The 21,303-nt window shown below is 44.7% G+C and overlaps 1 pseudogene; it reads right to left on the bottom strand.

Annotated features, from left to right (window-relative positions):
- Positions 1–7,115: 7,115 nt before the first annotated feature.
- On the bottom strand, positions 7,116–18,650 carry LOC119283548 (annotated as a pseudogene).
- Between the last annotated feature and the right edge of the window lie 2,653 nt (positions 18,651–21,303).

Genomic DNA, 21,303 nt, shown 5'->3' with positions numbered 1-21,303 from the left:
AAAAAGAAATATGATATACTTATTATAGGGGATGTGCATATCCCCGTTGAGGTAACTTAGTGTTATTCGAAATTTCTCTGGTTTCATGATTATCGGAATGAGTTTGTTAACAAGACTTGATCAACCTTGTTAGTGGATTCTTTTTGATGAGCATGAGATGGATGGAACTAGAAGCACAAACTTCTGTACCCTCTCTATATTTTCTGTTAATTAGTAGAAATAAGTAAAAATAGTATCTTTCTGTCTATTTCCTGACTTATCCGAGCAATATAAAAATATCCCGAAAATAGAAGTCCTCGGAATGCCATGCCAATTTAATATGATTTTTTCGGGAATATTTGAGGATTTACTATGAAAAAATTACCACGGGAGGAGCTGCCACATGGCCACGAGGGTGGTGGGCACCCCCCCTCTAGGGCGCGCCCCCTGCCTCGTGGGCCCACGGTGGCCCTCCTCCACTTATCCCAGCACCCATCTTCTTCCTCTGTCTCACACAAACCCGAAAAACCAACTCAAGCACGAGTTCCAACCACTTTTGCTGTGATTTTCGATCTCCTTGCTCAAAGCACCTCTCGCAAAACTGCTTGGGGAGATTGTTCCTTGGTATGTGACTCCTCCATTGCTCCAATTAGTTTTTGTTCTAATGCTTTATTCTTTGCAAATTTGTGCTGCATAGGTGACCATGTTCTTGAGCTTGCATGTCAAATTTATATGGTTCCAAGTAGTTCTAATGCTTGATATATGCTCTAGGAACTTGTAGGAGTAGTCGCTATCAGTTTTACTGAAGTTGGTTCACTTTTGTTTGAAGTTACTAAAAATTTTAGAATTTTACAGAGAAAAAAATATGCTTAGGAAGATGTTCCAAGGTGGTTCCTCTAAGAAGCAAGGACCCAGGATTGCTATGCGCGATGCTGACGAGGATCCACCAAGAGACGCTCCAGTACGGCCTTGTGAATGGACGTCGGAAAATTTTATGGACCGTGCGGGAATTAAAGAAGAATTCAAAGCATATTTGCGCAATGTCGGTCTTGAGGATTTTGAGGCCAACAAATGCCCCCAGTATCATGATCTCACAAGTTCATTTGTAAGGAGGTTTGAGTATTCATCTTCGCGTAATTCTCCTTCAGTTATGTTTGATCTCTATGACAAATCTTATACCATGGACTTAGAGGATTTCACTTCTGCTTGCAAACTTCCATCATGGGGTAGTTTTAGGGATCCCACTAAATCTGAATTTAGAAACTTTCTTGCTAGTATAACTGTAGGGGAATCTAGAGATATAACGCAAGCTACCATAGGGAGCATTCACTTTCCTGCTATACATTATTTTGCTGTCTTCATCGGTAGATGCATAAATGCTAAGGATGAAGCATGTCACATGTGTGTCCCGGACCTTGGCATTCTTAGGAGTGATGTGTTAGGAGACCAATCTTATCATTTGGGAGCCATTGTAGCTCGTAGGTTGCATCATAATATACATAATGGAGATTTCTTTGGAGGAATTTATGCAACCCGCTTAGCTAATTTTCTTGAGATAGACATCCGTGAGGGTGATATGGAGTTGCCCACTGCATATTTACATTATGACTCCATGGCCTCACATCATTTTGTCGAGAGACCCGAATCACCTCTTTTATATCGTTTAATTTTTAACAAACGGCATGTTGTCCGTGTTACTCTCCATGCTCCTGCCCTTTTTGATTCACAGACAAAAGGAAGATATACTATTACTAGAGAGGAGGCAGATGAGTACGAGAGGAGAGCGGAGGCAGCCCGACTCCACGCTGCAGCTCAGCAGGCGATAACCGCTGCACATCAGTATGATCCCAACTATTCTTCGTCGCAGTACGACCCCAGCTACACCTGCGGGTATCCGCCAGGTTATCCCTGGCAATAGACCAACTTAGGCCAGAAGCCTAAGCTTGGGGGAGTACGTATTTCTCACCGACATTACATTTATGCTCACACACACTCATTGCTAGATGTTGGTGCTCATACTCTTTCATTGTAATATCCATGCTAGTTTATTTTCTTTTTCCTGCTTTCTTCTTGTGTGTTTGATAAACCTTAAGAAAACCAAAAAAATAGTAGTAATTTACTTTCCTGCTGTAGTAGTAACTAAAAAGAAAACCCAGAAATATTTCTCGTTCTTTTTTTGCTTGTTGGGAGCTTTCCCGTGTAAATAGTTTTCTTTTCATTTCTTTTCTATGGGGGTCAGTAGGAGAAGACCATAATTAAATTGTTATAGTGGCTCTTATATGCTTGAATGTTGATTTAACCCAGAGCCCATATTGCCTTGTCTTCTCCTGTTTCTTCAATGCTCGCAGATTCCAGCTTAGTCCAATGCATGTGCACTCTTATTATTATTCACACCGTTCGGTCGTGCAAGTGAAAGGCAATTATGATGATATATGATGGACTGACGGAATGAGAAAAGCTGGTATGAACTCGACCTCTTTTGTTTTTGTAAATATGATGAGCCCGCCGTTCTTGATTCAGCTTATTATGAATAAACATGTTTTCAATGACAATTAGAGATCATAGTTGCTTGTGCCATGCTTGATTAGCTATGAGTTATAATGGTTTACCTTGTGTGCCAACATGCTATTGAGATGATTATGATGTGGTATGATAGGGTGGTATCCTCCTTTGAATGATTTAAGTGACTTGACTTGGCACATGTTCACGCATGTAGTTGAAACAAAATCAACATAGCCTTCATGATATTTATGTTCATAGTGGATTATATCCTACTCGTGCTTGCATCCAATGTTTATTAATTTTAATGCATGTACATGGTTGTTGTCGCTCTCTAGTTGGTCGCTTCCTAGTCTTTTGCTAGCCTTCACCTGTACTATGCAGGAATACTGCTTGTGCATCCAATCCCTTAAACCCCAAAGTTATTCCAGATGAGTCCACTATACCTACCTATATGCGGTATCTACCTGCCGTTCCAAGTAAATTTGTATGCGCCAAACTCTAAACCTTCAATTAAATATTCTGTTTTGTATGCTTGAATAGCTCATGTATCAACCAAGGTTGTCCTTATCTTCCGTGTTAGGCGGGTTATTCTCAAGAGGAGTGGACTCCGCTCCTCACTTGCGAGAAAATGGCTGGTCACCGGGATGCCCAGTCCCATGCTTTATGCAAACTAAATCAAAATTAATTACAAACAAAACTCCCCCTGGGACTTGATGTATGTTGGAGACACTTGTTGTTTCGAGCAAGTCATGGATTGATGCTTGTTGGTGGAGGGGGAGTATAAACTTTAGCATTCTGTTTGGGAACCGCCTATAATGTGTTTAGCATGGAAGATATCGCCATCTCTTAGTTGCTACGTTGACAATGAAAGTATACCGCTCAAAATGCAATTTATCTCTATTTCAAAACCGAGCTCTGGCACCTCTACAAATCCCTTCTTCCCTCTGCGAAGGGCCTATCCATTTACTTTTATGTTGAGTCATCACCCTCTTATTAAAAAGCACTAGCTGGAGAGCACAACTGTCATTTGCATTCATCACCATTAATCTATGTTGGGTGTGACTATGATTGGATCTCTTTTACCATGAACTACAATGTCTAGTCAGTCGTTGATATTTAAAGGTGCTCTGCATTTATGTTTTGCGGTCTCAGAAAGGGCTAGCGAGATACCATCTTGTTATATCATATTATGATTGTTTTGATAAAGTGTTGTCATCCGAGATTTATTATTATGGCTTGCTAGTTGATTATGCTATTGATATGAGTAATTATGAGACCTGAGAATTATTGCAAATGTGGTTAGTTATGATCTTTGCTAAAAACTTGAATGCTGGCTTGACATAGTTACAACAACAAGAGCAAACAGAGTTTGTAAAAGTTTTTCTTTCTTTCTTTCAGTTTGTCAACTGAATTGCTTGAGGACAAGCAAGGGTTTAAGCTCGGGGGAGTTGATACGTCTCCGTCGTATCTACTTTTCCAAACTCTTTTGCCCTTGTTTTGGACTCTAACTTGTATGATTTGAATGAAACTAACCCGGACTGATGCTGTTTTCAGCAGAATTGCCATGGTGTTGTTTTATGCGCAGAAAACAAATATTCTCGGAATGACCTGAAACTCCACGGAACATCTTAGAAAAAATAATAAAAAATCCTCGCCAAAGATGAAGACCAGGGGGCCCACACCCTGTCCACAAGGGTGGGGGCCCCCCCCCCCCTCTAGGGCACGCCCCTACCTCGCGGGCCCCCTGGATGCCCTCCGACACCAACTCCAACTCTATATATTTGCTTTCGGAGAGAAAAAAAATCAGAGAGAAGAAATCATCGCTTTTTATGATACGGAGCCGCCGCCAAGCCCTAAAACCTCTGGGGAGGGCTGATCTGGAGTCCGTTCGGGGCTCCGGAGAGGGGGATTCGTCGCCGTCGTCATCATCAACCATCCTCCATCACCAATTTCATGATGCTCACTGCCGTGCGTGAGTAATTCCATCGTAGGCTTGCTGGACGGTGATGGGTTGGATGAGATTTATCATGTAATCGAGTTAGTTTTGTTACGGTTTGATCCCTAGTATCCACTATGTTCTGAGATTGATGTTGCTATGACTTTGCTATGCTTAATGCTTGTCACTAGGGCCCGAGTGCCATGATTTCAGATCTGAACCTATTATGTTTTCATGAATATATGTGTGTTCTTGATCCTATCTTGAAAGTCTATAGTCACCTACTATGTGTTATGATCCGGCAACCCCGAAGTGACAATAATCGGGACCACTCCCGGTGATGACCATAGTTTGAGGAGTTCATGTATTCACTATGTGCTAATGCTTTATTCCGGTTCTCTATTAAAAGGAGGCCTTAATATCCCTTAGTTTCCAATAGGACCCCGCTGCCACGGGAGGGTAGGACAAAAGATGTCATGCAAGTTCTTTTCCATAAGCACATATGACTATATACAGAATACATGCCTACATTACATTGATGAATTTGAGCTAGTTCTGTGTCACCCTATGTTATGACTGTCACATGATGAACCGCATCCGGCATAATTATCCATCACTGATCCGGTGCCTACGAGTTTTCCATATACTTGTTTACGCTTATTTACTTTCCCGCTGCTACTGTTACAATCACTACAAAATACCAAAAACATTACTTTTGTTGTCTTTACTTTTGTTACCGTTACCACCACTATCATATTACTTTGCTACTAAACACTTTGCTGCAGATACTAAGTTTCCAGGTGTGGTTGAATTGACAACTCAGCTGCTAATACTTGAGAATATTCTTTGGCTCCCCTTGTGTCGAATCAATAAAATTGGGTTAAATACTCTACCCTTGAAAACTGTTGTGATCCCCTATACTTGTGGGTTATCAGGCATTACCACCAAGCACCCAGGGATTAGGCCAGAGGTGACGCTGGTGCTCGGGATTGCACTACCAGGCATGGTTCGAGCCATGGCTGGGCGCGTTGAAGAGCCCTTGCCGGTGCGCGTCCAATGGTGGTGGTGGCCAGGCCTGTGGTGGCCGGAGTCGACGGCGGCGAGCTCGGAAGCGGCGGTCGGTGTTCGGGTGTGCACGGAAACACGGCTGCGGTGGCCTAGGCAATGTGTGCGCGGAACCTAAACCGTCTACGCGACGCGGCGAGCAGGATGGACGTGTGCCCGAGACCAAATGGTCACCGGAGCATCGTCGACGGCAAGCATGGCAGTGGCGGGTTTTCGGTCGTCGGCAAAGCGGCAGCTACGGCGTGCAACCAAGAAAATGGAGAGGGGGAGAAGGAGCAGCAGCTCACAGCGGTTGCATTGGTGCATACGGTGAGCTCATAGGAGGACCGGAGCGAACAGGGCGGCAGAGGCGATCTCGGCAGCCGCAGGTTGGAGACGACGACGGTGAAGATGAAGCGGGGTTTCCCGAGGTGCGTGACTCATTGTAGGGGTAGTGGTCGTCACGACGGAGCTTCTGGACCGCTCGAGAGGACGAGGGAGAGGCGATGGCCGCGGTGGTGCTCGTCGGCGCGCTGGGCTGTGCTCGAATGCGAGGTGGAGAGGGACCAGAGGGGGGAGGCACTGGGAGAGTGAGAGAGGGTCGAGGAGGTGGCGTGGCTGCACCAGGGAGGGCCAGGGCGAAGCGGCAAGCAGGAGGTGGCCGTCGGTGGCCGTGCGTGTGCTGGCGCACCGCGGGCACACGCCCTCATGCCTTCTGGCACGAGGGTGAAGGAGGCGGCGCTGGGCTGAGCCACTACAGCGGTGGGCTGGGCCAACAGTGCTGGACCAGCATAGGAGCTGGGCCGGTTGGTGGGCGCCAGGTTAGTCCTTCTCTCTCTCTTTTATTTTTCTTTTCTATTTCTGTTATTTTGTTTTGATTTAGTTTTATACACTAAATCATTTTTGTTGCTTCTGATAATTCTTGTAGGGACTAGTTGCATTATTCCAAAGCCCTTCACCAAAGATCAGAATTATTGGACATATATTAATTAATTAACAAATATATATCCAATGCAAATAGTTATTGATTTAATTCAAAGGCCCAAAATAAATATCTCTGAGATTCCAAAAACATAGTTTTGAGTTTTACCTCTTGCCAATATTTTCAGAGACTAAGAGGAACATTTTCTTGGACTTCTTTGAAAAGATTTTAATGTTAATTATTTCTGAAGTGATTTCTGAGGGTTTCAACTAACCTCAATTCAAATTTCAGAATTTAGACATGATGCATGATGCTCACTCATGTAATTAGCTACAAGCAAATTCTAGGGCTGTGACAGGCCACGACCGAGGTGGCAGCCCTCAAGATGGCGTTAGCTGAGGCCGAGGACAAAGCGGCCAAGGAACACGCCGCGCGCGAGAAGCATGAGGCCCTGGTTAGGAAGGCCCAGCAAGAGCTCCAGGACGCCGTCCAGAAGTTCGAGTCCTTGGAACGCAATTTTAAGACGCAAAAGTCCGAACTTGCGAAGGCCCGCCAGAGCGCACAGGATGCCCGAGCCAAAGCCCAGAGCGCCCTCCAGGAAATTCAGGCGGCCAAGGAGGTTGCGGCGGGTAAGTCTTTCCCTATACAAAGCAAGTATGCGAAGGAAAAAATCCTTGTACTTACTCGAATTTGCGTTTTCCAGGCGAGTTTACGGATCTGCCGCGCAGTATATCAGATGCTCCTGAGTTTTAGCAAGCTGAAGAGGGGATGTCAACGGAGAAGCTATTCTGGTCTCAATATCTTGGACCAGAACATCCGGTGCCCTTTAGCGACCAGCTGAAACAGCTGGTCGAGCTGCACAGGTCGGCCGAGCTAGCCATGAAGGACCTAATAGTCCGGTTGTGGCCTGCCGAGCCCATCCCCAGCAGCTACTTCGGACTTGTGAAGCGGCTTGTGAATGCCTGCCCACGGCTCGAAGCCGTGAAGCGGTCCGTCTGCATCGAAGGTGAGCGGATGGCATTTGCCCGCATCAAGATGCATTGGGCGAAGCTGGATGCCAAGAAGCTGAATACCGAGGGGCCGCCTGAGGGCAAGGAGCATCGTCGACCCGAGCTATATTTTGGTAGTGTCCTGGAGGGGTCCCGCCTTGTGGCGGAGCAATGTGCGAAGGACGTTATATTCCCATGAAAGCATTCGGGTTACTGATACGTCTCCGTCATATCTACTTTTCCAAACTCTTTTGCCCTTGTTTTGGACTCTAACTTGCATGATTTGAATGGAACTAACCCGGACTGACGCTGTTTTCAGCAGAATTGCCATGGTGTTATTTATGTGCAGAAATAGAAGTTCTTGGAATGACCTGAAACTTCACGAGGTGCCGCTTCGACTGCGAGGGGGGGTGTTGAGTATATGTGTTATGTGCATATTGTGTATTGGGCCCGTCTTCTAGTTCCTTGTATAGTTGAGATCCGTGGCCCACCGTACATCATATATATACGTGCCTATGCACGAGAGCAATACATCGTGCAATCCTAATCTCCTACACCAATGCCTCTCAAAAATTAATAGAAAGGAGTATTAACGCGATACAGGGAACCAAATTACATTTGTTAACAAAGTTGCTGACAAGAAAAACATCAGGATAAATGTGCTATCAGTGTTTTGAGCCTTTTTGCATCATAAATTAAACACGAGACCACAAATTTACTTGTAGAGTATTCATTTCTGCAGAAATATTCTTATTATGATATTATTACAACACTTCTTCATATTTTGCAGAGTGCGTTTAGGCACCCAAACTTGGTCGAAAGTGCTTTCAACACCGAAGCATGGATCAACTTGGAGAAGAGTTCAGTTCTGGAGGGGGCTAACTGAAAAGTGCCAGAAGAAATCATGCACGAGTGCATATATCCACTGATACGGGCATTGATATGATACTGTGATACAAGAAGTTGTGATCTGTGCCCAAGGTAGAGGTTTAAATAGTCAGACATCCATTACCAAATATACAAAACAGACCTTAAACTTTTCTATATTGCCGGTTGCAGCTTTGCATTACACCATGTCAAACTCGCATCTCGTTTTCAGCTTGGGGCATTTCTGTCTCACGGGCACAATGATGAACTAAAAATCTACCTATCACCCTGGAAAGACGGTACTGACACACATCTGAGTGAAGAAGAACTTGTATGCAGCTTTCAAGAAAAGTGAGTAACGCAAAAATAGGGACTGCTTCTGCTTGTGATTATCGAGTATTAGTGTTTTAGAAAATTATGACGTACTAGTTCATTTGGAAACAATCGGTAGTTGTTCATCTGGATTAATATTTTGAACAACTGCTATGATTTTGCATGTAGGCACAACTTTTGGGGGGCTAGACGCAAAATATCCTGTATATAAACAAATGAGTTGATCCTATGCCTTCGATGCAGATCTGACGCACCATGCTAAGCACGATATCATGTTTTTTTCGAGAGTATGCAAATTGCGTACCATATTTTTATAGAAGGGAGAAAATTTGATTACAAGAGGACGATAGTAGTGCGGAGACCACCATTAGCCCACCCACACCATTACAGGAGAATAAGCTACACTCTCACGAATCTTTGTAAACCACCTACTCCACCTCTAGCAAGTTTCCATTTCTTAATTTATCAAGAATGTTACTCGTCAGGGCCTGCGCATCTAACTGTTGCTCTCTCCGATTGGAGACACGGGCGTTCCGCTGCTTCCACATGGACCACGTGGCACAGATAACCAAAGTTTCAAACCCACGCCTCTCCTCCTTTTGGAAGGCTTGTCTCTGCATCATCCACCATTCCAGGAAGCAATCCTGAGGTGTCGTAACCGCGGTAGGCAGGTTCAGAACATCAAAGCAGCGATGCCAGGTCTCACGGGCATAGACGCATTGTGCAAGGATATGATCAACATTATCCACCTCCTGGAGACATGTGTAGCATGCAGAAGGTTCGTCCTGAAGGCCATGCCTGGTACGACGATCCGAAGTCCAGATTCTCTTTTGCATGGCCAACCAAGAGAAATTTTTGCACTTGAGTGGAGCCCAACTCCTCCAAATGGCTTTGGCATGGGGGAAAGAGACCAAGCCGTGGCAAAGAGTGGCATAGGTGGACTGCGCCGAATAAGCTTGTGAGGCAGTGCAAGGCCAAGAAAACACGTCCTCCGCGTCGAGGTCTCGCTGCACCGTGGAGATGGCCAGCCGTAGATGCATGGCTTGTAGAAGCACTTGGAAGGAGTTGCTGTCCAGGATGTCCAAAACCCATCTCTCATCCACAGTGGCCTGCTGCACAGTTCTCTGATTGATCGTCCGAGTGTCGATTAGGGCATGAGCCATGGGTGCAATGTCCTTGACCGCAAAGCCATGGATCCATCGATCTCTCCAGAAAAGTACTTTATCTCCTCTCCCAACAGAGATATGCACCAGGCTGTCGAAAATTGCTCTAGCATCATCATCCACAAGGAGAGAGAGCCCTTGCCATGGCATGTTCGGATCTGTGCGTCGGAGCCACTCCCACCGAACCCTAAGGGCCAGCCCTTGCCGATGCAAATCCTTGACTCCCAACCCACCAAACTTCAAGGGACGGCAGATAGAGTTCCATGCCACCAAGAATTGGCCACAATTGACTTTATCTTTGCCAGCCCAAAAGAAGACCCACATCCAACTATTAATGTCTTCCAGCACCCAAGCCGGGGCTTCGAGGATGAGCAGGTGGTGGATCGGCCTCGCCGCAATGACAGAGTTCACAGGAATCAGACGCCCAGAACGCTGCATTAGGCCACGCTGCCATGCAGGGAGGAATTTTCTCACGAGATCGAGCAAGGGTTGCCAATCAGCCTTGGTGAGCTGCTTGATCGCGAGCTGGAGCCCGAGATATCGGCACGAAAAGTTGGTCAGCGGGCACTGGAGGTTTGCCAGGATTCTCTCCTTTTCCTCGTGAATGACTCGTACCACAGGATATTTTCCAAGAGCGCTAGCATCTGGTGACCAATCGAAGAATCGAGAGGCACGACCCACCGAGAGATGCTACACATGCTTTTATGAGATAGTTAGGATCTGATTGGCTTAGATTTGATAAAGTGAGGCGGACCCGCCACTTAAAATCAGGGAGGGACAATTAGTGAAGGCCACGTAGCAGGGTCCGTGAGAGCCCGTGACTTTTGCGCGTGTGTAGTATTATCGCGACCCACCAGACGGCAAGCGGTGGGCGTCTGATCCCACGCGCGGCTGAACCCACGAACCAGAGGAGGGGGTCCAAGCGCGCGACCCACCAGACCGCTGTCTGATCCCACGCGCGGCTGAACCCGCGAACCAGAGGAGAGGAAGGGGGTCGAAGCGTGCGACCCACCGGACGGCCGTCTGATCCCACGCGCGGCTGAACACCGAACGGGAGAGAGGTGGCGCGCTCCACCCGTGCAAGAGGCCAGGGCGGCTGATCTGCTCTCTGATGCTTCTCTTCTCTCACCACCCCCTGCTGCTTCCCTCTTCTTCTTCCTGAGCGCCCCTGCTGCTCCTTCTGTCTTCCTCCCCTGCTGTTCTTCTTCACCAAACCGAGCCTGTTGTTGTTGTTCTGTGTGTGTGTGTGTGTGTGTAATTCATAAAAATTATTGTTGTGCGATGATGATATTTGTTCAGTCCGAAGACATGCGCCGTTCTTACTTATTTTATTGATCAGTGAGAGTTTGTACCCACTAGCAATTACAAGTGTGATCAGATGATGTTAGCTCTGGAGAACGATTTGAGAATCTAGTGCTATCGTATTTTCATTCTATTTCATGTTGTTGAGTGCACTGCACTTTCAATCTACTAAACTGTCATGTCTCTTTAATCATGCAAACTTGTTATGCTTTGGTTGCAGCATGTTTCAAGTACCTGGAAATGATTTTAACTTTGCAAATAAAAAATCAGTAATACCATAACCTTGCAAATCAAAATTTAGTACCATCACAACCTTGCAAATCAATATTTAGTAATGAACATTTTAGAAAAAACTGTGCATGGCTCCACTATGGAAGACAAACCAAAATGTAAATCAAAGTTCTGTCATGTTATATTTATCTTCAAGACCTCAACATGGGAAATTGCCGCGGTTGCAAGGGGAAGGCACCCGGCAGTGCCTGAGGGCTAAGGGCACTTAACTCTACAAATCAAAATTCAGTACTAACATAAACATGCAAATCAGAATCCAGTAATTAACCTTTTTGACAAATAGTAAGTCTGCAACTCCATGGCTCCATTGCAAAGTCAGTGTACATCAGGTTCCCAGATACAACAGCAGTTACCTACTCGTACAAATGAAAGAGCAACATTACACTGACTACCCTGATGACCCAAACAGAGCAAAACAGAATCCAGGTTCATATATAGCTTCACTAGCTAATCCATGTAGAGGCCATTGTAATCAGGTGTGGTTCGTCGTCTTCGTGCAGTCGGCAAGCCACTGACAGCTCTCTTCCATGTAGAGGCCATTTGCAAGGGATATGTAGCACCATTGAATTGCTCACAAAATAGACGGGGAGACATGTCCATCACCTAACTGCGAAGAATGATATAATGATCCATAAAGCATATCGCAGACAATTAATACCATGGCTGACTAAAATATCAACAAGCTTCAGTAAAAGCCTTTGAATAAAAAAGAGCAAATACATTTTGCATAAGAATAAGGGAACAAAGAAGAGATGATTTTAAGATCACAAAACTGTTATAACTCTGATAAGACACCATTTGAATAATATGGTGATGTGCCTACTTCTTGCAGTGAACATAAAGAAGGCTTTGCTATCATTTGGTGGAACAATTAAGCTGTACAGTACAAATACCAGACTTGAGAAGAAATTCCTTTGTTCTTGATTATGCAACAAAATTGACAAGCTCTTTCTTTCCCGGGAAACTAAACTAGTAAAACTGAATGGAGGAAACTAAGCAAATTACATTCCTAGAGATTGTAGGAGGCAACAACAGAACTAAGAGGATAAATGGAAACAGGCATACCAAATACCATCTAAGCCCTCCACAATAACATCAGTACAACTTCAAGTAAGAGGTATCAGTGAATATTGGAAATAAAAAATAATTCTACTTGAGCATGATAGTTTTCTACCTTAAGGTCGCCATTGTCCATTTAACCACGGCCATACTCGTTCTACAGATTATTCTAATTCATCTGTATATCTGTATATGTGTGATCAAAACAACAACTTCAGAAATCCTCAGATCAAGTGATCAGTTCGCACAAAAATGGCAGCTAACCTGCTGCCCCTGGTTTCCTCTATGGCTCTATGTGTTTTGTTTCCTCACCGGGACTGCGAACTGAGGAAAGGATTGGGCTGGCAGCGCCACCACCACTCGATAGAAAAAGCTCCGCTGAACGATCGGGAGTTTCTTTTTTATTTTACCGAACAATGGGCAGCTATCGACCCCTACGGGATGATGGGAAAGTCCAAAGTAGTATTGGTAAAATGACTAGTTGCCCTTTATCATGGACAACTTCATTTGCTTGGTACTCCGATATGGGTGATTGGAGTACCAGGGTACCGTAAAAAATCTCAAATAAAATCATTTATGAACGTTAGTGCAAGTCCCTGTTACCACACAAGATCGCTTCAAATCTCAATTACAGGAACACCAAGCAACAAGCCACCTAGCTGTTCTCGGTTTCTATGAGTCTATGATGATCCCACACACGACACTTCATTCTCGGTTTCCCTAACTCCCAACTCCATGAAGGTGCACTCACTATCCTAGTTGTTCTTTCTGGACCAGGAGCGTCCAAATTGATGCTAGTCTAAGAATGTTTACTACAGTGTTGTACAGTCCTAATGAGGCTTGGCGCCGAATGTTGATTCTGACACTATGCAGTGTTGTGATGGCTACAGTTCAACACAAATAAAAATTTCTTGCACACTGTTTTTTCTCTCATAACTATGTTTTATGGGATTCTCTCCTTTTGTCTGCATTTTTTTTGTTGTGTGGAGAAGCACTTCAACGGTGCAATGCATCAAGAGAAAAAAAAGAAAAAAATCAAAGTGAAGAGGAAAAGGTATACTCAATAATTAAAACATTATCTTATTTAAAAACATTGCATCTGATGGGAGAAAATGTGAATGGGATATTAGTAGACGTTCAAAGTGGATGTACCTACATAAGGAGCTCGGCCACATCTTTCCCCTCCACGAATCATTGCTAATTTACTTCTGATAGGAGTAATTGCAATTCTTGTAGCACTCCCAAACAGACTCCAACCTGTAGATCATATAATACCTAGCAGTTAATAAAACTAAACAGAAAATAAAATAAAATTTAGTAGTGGGCTGCAACGACATACATGTCTTTCATTCCCGATTTCTTTAACAAAGAAGTTAAGGCAAGCATCACAAACTCTTCGAGATAATAAGCACCTCCGACCTCCAGTTCATCGAGATTTTGTACCAGTTGCTTGCGGGGGCCATCAACATGGCAGTCAAAGGATTTCTCAATGCCATGTACTGCAAGATGCCTCAATAATTCAATCATGTACTGTAGCTCATCTTCATAATATGCAGCGCCTTTGTACTCGAAAACATCAATAATGATTTGATTAACAACCGCAGTCATCTTCCCTAACCATAAAGATCCTTCGACCTCCTTCAAGATCTTCTTAAATAAAGGACTTGTATCATTCTGATCGAACGATCTCCATGCATCAAAGATGCCTACCAGCAAATTCAAACGAGCCCTTGAAGGCTTGAAAAAGGGATAATGGAGTATCAGTTCTCGCAAATCCTTTGTCTTGAGTCGGTCCGACCACCAGGTAGCATATAGTCCCATGCCACTCAAGAAAGCATGAAAAGGTGACAAATAAGGAACGTAAATCTGAGACTGCATGAATTTTTGCACCACTTTTGTTGCAATACTTTTAAAATCCTTCTCCATCGCAGTGACCATCTCGGGCGATATTTCAGGCTGTATATCAAATAACTTCGGACTTTTTGTGATGACCACCTTGCCATCGTAGGCATCCATATCATTTAAGCCAAAATCACCTTCCCACGAGTACCCAACTTTATGTTTGCTAATCACATGTTCGACAAGTGCCTGAACCAAGGCGCATTTATCAGGCAAAGGTGTCATGATTTGCTTCTCAACATGACCATGTACACTCATTTCTCTAAGCAAAGCAGCGCCAAAACAATCCTCTAGCTTTTCATGCCTAAAAAAATATATACAGCAGTCTCTAATTAAGCACTAAAATAGAACTGAGTTGCATAAACAAATAATGATATAAAAGGGAAGGGATTGAGAACATTACTTTTTGGACATTTCAAGAAATTTTAACTCGAGCTGCTGGATTAAATTCCTGTTGCATTCTGTCAGCTTTATTTTCAAACTTGTTACAAGTTCCAGCATATACTTCCGGGCAATTTCTGTTAACTTCACCCTCAGCCTGTTTACAGTATTTAGTAATTAGTACTATGATATTAAAATCAAGGAATCATAAGGAAAATAAGGTGGCTACTAATTTGAAGGGAAAGTGATGGCTACTAATTTAAAGGGAAATTTCAGCACATATCAGCACACAATCTTATAGCTTGGTTTTCATGCAGGTGATTGTGATTTGTCCCCTTTTGAAAAAAAGGTAATTGTGATTTCAGAATTGGAGCATACTTGTGCTAGTACTGGTAAAGTAACAGGAAAGGAAGCTTCGAAGGGGGGAGGATATCTTCAGGAAAGATCCAACTGTTGGTGCAAAAAAACTACAGGATAGGATACCAGAACAATTACTCAATGTGGATCATAGTTAGCCAAGAAACATCCAAAGCTTGAAAGAGTGGTGCCTCTGTACTAGCTGTATGATTGAAACAAGGATACATTGGTCCTAAATAACTGCCTTGGATGGAGAATATGACACCGTGCTAAACAACTAAAATGTGTAACCTTTGTAGTGTTATTTAAGTGTACCAAGACATTTTGGTGCTAGCTTTCCAAAGGTGACCTATTTGGGTGCTACATAACCAATTTTTCCAAGATTGAAGAGATAAATTTGTCAAAATTATACCTTTCGCCGCCATTGCAGACTCCCATTGCAAGGTCCTTTGACCGATTCAAGAGATGCGAGTAGAGGATGTGCAGTTCCCTTGATCCAGAACCTCTCACAAGCATGCCCCACAATTGAAAACGGTAATATGACATCGTTTCTCCGGATAGAGTAAACCTATCAAAACGAAGTTGTCTGGATTAGAACCCGTTGAGCAGAACAATAACAACAACAACAAAGACTTTAGTCCCAAACAAGTTGGGGTAGGCTAGAGGTGAAACCCATTGAGCAGCATGAGACAAAAAACATAGAAAAGCGAGATAAACATACTCATCAAGAAACTCCCAAAACATAGGTAGCAATGTGACATTTTTCTTGTCCGCTCCCTGTTCTCTCCTTTTATCCCGGCTGGGGCTCCTCTGCTCATCCCATGGGACCAAGTCATCCATGGATGGAGGAATCAAATCACTGACAAGATTGGGCAACATTGGCAGAAGGTTGGCAAGTCCAGATTCCTCACTCGTGACATTGGCAGAAGATTGGGCATCATGATTTGAACACTGCAAACAGAACATTGACATTTAAATAAACATGCCAACAAACACAGAATAACTTATAAAGTCTTAGTTCCCCACCCTTTCATAAAAAAGAATGTAGGCCTCGCAATCAAGAACGTCCTGCAAGCTGGCTTCTCTGATCATCTCATCGCTTGCATAAAACCAAGACTTGTCATTGCTTTGATGTTCCTGACCATTCATCTTGCTAGCTCTTACATACACAATATAATGACCTCCTTTCCGATCTCCAATGTGTTGAGCAACACCAACTAGACGGTAGGTGTTATTGTCATTCTCGTCAAACCTGAAAATTACAAGAAATAGTGATGACCAGAGCAGTCGTAGAGCTGTACAGTACTGTCGCTCGCTCATAAATCACAAATACTGAGATGCCAAATTCAAAAATATTCAGACCCAGTTCAGTCTGAATAATTGTCTGAAACTACATAAGGATGATTAATAGCTAGGTAGTGGTTGGAGATCTTCTTTGGTTAGGAAGGGAGCTGAGAGTGTAGAGTTAGTTAATAAAAGGTTAATTTTCAAAGCTAGGAACAGTAAGTATGCATGCCTTTGTTTGTCGCTAACGAGGGACAAAAGAATACTAAGTCAGCAATTATAGTTCATTTTCATGTCATGGGTCCTAGCTAATCTAGCTGCTCCAGCTTTTTCATTCATGGACCTAATTAAGCTGAGCTAACTTCAGTTATACTAGTTTCTGTTTTGTTTAATTTGGACGGACGTTTGGTTTTTTTATTGATCAATTATTTCTAAATTTGAGTTGTATTTATTAATTAGTTACTGCTTCATGCTTGAAGATAGCTGGAGTAGTTACTAACACTGCGCTACTACTCTGGTTGATGCATGGATCTATATTCAGTCAGTCAAGGAATGTTTTTTCCTATAATAGTCGGTCAAACAAGTTTTCAGATTCAGGTATTTCTTATCCATTCGAACAAGACTATTAAAAATGATTTCATATTCAGTCAGTCAAAGAAACAATACCTACCTTTCGCCCATGTATGGCTGCATATTAAGAATCTCCTTGAAACACACATGTCCTTCCAATTTATCATATCCAGCAGGATTAGGAGCCTTTTTTGCCTGATCAAACTAATCACCATTACATCTGGAGCTTTGGTTATAATCATTCTTTTCCTTGCAGCTCTGAAAATTTTTGTTGTTTCCTGTTTCTGTTTCTGGTCATTTTGGTTATCGTCACCACCTGACTCCACAACAAGTTTTGTGTTAGCTGCATCAGTACAAGACTCACAGAGCCAATCAGATATCAACTCTTCCTTGGTGTATAAGGAGAAGCAATCCTTAACTGATACAAGATCACCGTCATCATGTGCCTCAGCATCAGCTTTATTGCTCCTCGAAGCTACAGCAGGGAGCTTCCTATCTGGAATTGCCAGTCGGAATATAAGGGTCTCTTCATGTTTCTCCTTGGAACTGTGTACACATTCTGTGCTGGTTAGAGCACTACACTCCTCGCCTGCAAAGATGGAATTGACAATTGTGACCTTCTTTGAAGCATCCATTGAAGGTTGATGTGCTTCATCTTCCTCTTCATCCAAACCATGAAGAAAACATTGGATGAGTTCTTCGGCATCCTCCATTCCGCCGGTACTGAATTGGGGCCACTTTGAGCAGACAGATGCAAGCAGTTTTGTTGGGTCAAGGCAGCCTTTTGCATTGCTTGAAGGACTTGTGTTGACAAAGAGCTCTTTGAAAAGCGCAGCAATTGGCCCTTTGCAAACGTTTTGTCCCATCATTACGCTGCGCAGTGGGTCAAGGGCCAATAAGCACTACAACATGGCATTGAAAAAACAGGTGTTGCCGAGATTCCGCAGCCCCCTGATGACATTATATTTGGCAACGTCCTCCTTGGCTATCTCCTCTGACTGGCATATGGAAACAGGCTCCTTGGTTATGTCCTCAGAGTGAGGAGATGATGGACTGCTGGATCCCTTGTCCTCCGTCTCCACCGGTTTCATCTACGGTGTCACCACCTCCTTCTTGCCCAAACCTTCATCATCCTCCGAGCGAGGAGATGACGAACTGCTGGATCCCTTGCCCTCCGCCTCCACCGGTTTCATCTGCGGTGTCACCACCTCCTTCTTGTCCAAACCTTCATCATCCTTCGGATCAAGTGGGTTGGTGTTTGCCTCTAACTCAGTTGAAGCTTCTGCTGATTGTGATGGACGATACTTAAAAACCTTGAGTGGAACCTTCTGGTTACACTCACAACAGTACAGTATATCTTTATCATAGGTGTTGGCAAACCACCGATGCTCAGGTTGCTCCTTGTGATGTGCTCTAACATGGCCCTCTGCCTCTCCTGCACCACCACAAAAAAAGCTACCGCACTCCAAGCAAACCCAGGAAGCGCTGTTGTTTGGTTTTGCAGGCTCCTTGGCAGCAGTGCGTCTTGCTGACCTGTTCTTCTTCCTCTCCATCTTCTCCTCACCACCCGAGCGGTGGGCAGTCAAAGCCTTAAGATCACACGTCAAACAAACATCGCAATGTTTGGTCCGCAGCCGCTTTTCATTCAACTTAGACATATGCTCACGATCGTAGTGCTGAATGCACTTAAACTCCTGCATTGGGTCACTAGGAACATAGAGGATACACGGTGAGCTTGGTCTGGATCGGTCACTAATGGCCCCGCATCGCATCCAAAAAGGAAAGGTTGGGGGAAAGTTACCTCGGTGTGGCCAGCGATTTCTGGCGAGCCGACGGGCCTTGGGCTTGGGCCCCATGGCGCCGCCGAAGCCGGACGAGTGGATTCGGCGCGGCGACGCCGGAGGGGGCGGGTACGGCCGGCGGCACGCGGACGCAGCTTCCTGTGAATGCGAAACGAAGGGGAGGGAGGGAGGGAGGGAGGGAGAGAGAGAGGGGAGGGAGACGCTGCGGCTGGAAACTTCACATGCGCCGGCAGCGGCAAATCAGGGGCACAGGGGTCGTGCAACGGAGCTACGCCCGGTCCATGCGCCGGTGCCCAGCGGAGCGCTCGATGCAATGGCACGTTTCGCGGCGGTGCGCAGTGGGCCGGGTGCATACGTTCAACAGGGTGCATCGCGCGTAGGGGTAGAAGCGTACTTGTCATTTGGACTCGTAGGACGATGCGTCAAGCCGTCAATGCCCATGGCGTTGTAGTCCAATCCAGAAATTACTAGGAGTCCTTTATATCTTTTCTTGAATGTAATGTAATGTTGAAGATATTCCTGGGAGTCTATGACAGGTGATTTGGACTTGTGCCCATACAGCAACAGCAGTAGCGTGCCCATACGTACGTCCCGAGCTAGGGTTAGCACTAGTACTAGCTAGTAGCCTTGTGGGATGATAGGACCGGTAGCTCACCGGAGAGGCCGCCCCGGCGGTAGGAGTGGTGCCCAAAATACGTACGTAAGCAGAGCAGCCTCGCTCGCTCTATGGCCAGTTTGCAAATAAAGTGCAGTTTTCCAGCGTCTACCATTGCTGCCAGTGCCAGGACCCAGGAGAGAGAGAGGAGAGTTTGGAGTTTAGACTAGCTTGCTTGGTTGCACTAGCAATAAATAGCACGGCTTGGTAGCTCATGACCCTCCCTACTCATGCACAAATCCTACTACTACTACTACTAGTGCTTTGCTTATGGTTATGGTTTAGAACGACTATAGCAATGTCATCATATTGACCCAATCGACCTAAGAACTGCTATATAGTATGGTGATTTTGGACCAAATTAGTAGTATCTAGCTTATGATTTTGGACCTAAGAACATCGTATAAATACGCATGATGAATTAACTATTATATTAACTTAAACATCATATTTTGGATCTTCATCGATTAAATATGCGAATGATCTCGTAAAGAAAAGAAAAAAATCCCACTTATAAGAAAGAAAATTGTCCACCCATCAGACGGTGTGACCCTAATATACTTTCTAACAATATATAATATAAGATCGATATACTCATATATAGTTTGTCATCTCTATTCACCACAGCGGAGAAACCAGAAGCCAAGGTGGTCGAGGCATGGTTCGATAATCGGTGGTTACCCAGATTCCGCGGGCCTCATGAAACCGGGGAAGCCCTTGAGTGGGACCAGATGCGACAACAACTGGCGGGTGTTAGCCTCTCCCTTGGCAGAGATGAGGTCACTTGGATGCTTGAGCCACCCGGGGATTTTTGGACCGGGTCCTTGTACCGAGAGATCTTCCGTTCGGCGCCTCCTTGCGACTTAAGTGGGCTATGGAAGGCTAGAATTCCATCAAAAACTAAAAAACATATTTCTTTAGCAAGTGGCGAGTAATAGGATCTCAATTGGGGATCAAGTGAGAAAACGCAACGTGCCGGGTGATGGCAAGTGCGTATGGTGTGGCGAGGATGAGACATGCGATCATACCATTTTGCGATGCGTCGTCGCTAGATTCGCGTGGAGTGTGCTTCGGGCGACTACGGGTTGTACGTGGAATCCGAGATCTTTCTTGGATGAGTTCCGTTTGATCAAAGCCTCGAGTGGCCAGGATCGTAAGCTTGCTTGGGTGGGGTTTGCGGCCCTTGCGTGGTCTCTTTGGAGAACCCGTAACAAAGCACTTATCGAGGATATATCTTTTTCCAACATCTGGCTAATGTGATGTACAAATTGGTGATCCTTTTGCAGCTATGAAAGCTTCTGGCGAGCAAGGGTGGAGCAACTCGCAGGCAGCCTTCGCACAAGGTGCTATGAGCTACGGCACGCAGGAAGGAGGGACACCACCGGTTGCGGAACCACCCGCCTTGCCGCCCACATCTAGGAGGATGGCTTTGCACACTGTGTCGTGTCAACTGGTCCTGATGGACCTTGCATCGCTCTTTGTTTCGTTATGTTCTGCTTTCGTTTATCTTTAGTACTTGATGGACTTGTCTGTGAGGGCTTCAGTTTAAGTCGGGGCATCTACCTCCGCTCTAAAAAACTCATATATATAGTTCCATATAGTAGTATCATTTTTTTCCTTTTTAGTGGAAGCAGTATGTAAGTTGTTAGTAGTAGTATTATTTGATTTATTTATTTTGCTAATCAAGTAGTAGTAATAATAGATTGAAACAGTGCAGGGGGCGCATTTCTTTTGTACCACACCGAGAGGGTGGTCTTTTCTTTTTGAGGTAAATACACGGACAGTCATAGAACTTGCACGTGACGGTCAGTTTGGTGCATAAACTTGTAAAATACATGTTTCTAGTCATCAAACTTGTGTGGGCATGCAAATACGGTGCTTTCTATCGTAGCTGGGCGTATTACATGCATGTGCGGCGTGCCAACATTACATGGGCCCGCTGTCAGTGGCCGAGGAAGTGGGTAATGC

This window comes from Triticum dicoccoides, chromosome 4A, assembly GCF_002162155.2.
Source record: "Triticum dicoccoides isolate Atlit2015 ecotype Zavitan chromosome 4A, WEW_v2.0, whole genome shotgun sequence".
NCBI lineage: Eukaryota > Viridiplantae > Streptophyta > Magnoliopsida > Poales > Poaceae > Triticum > Triticum dicoccoides.
Note: the sequence above shows the minus strand (reverse complement) of the source record. Positions and strands in the feature narration are given on the sequence as shown.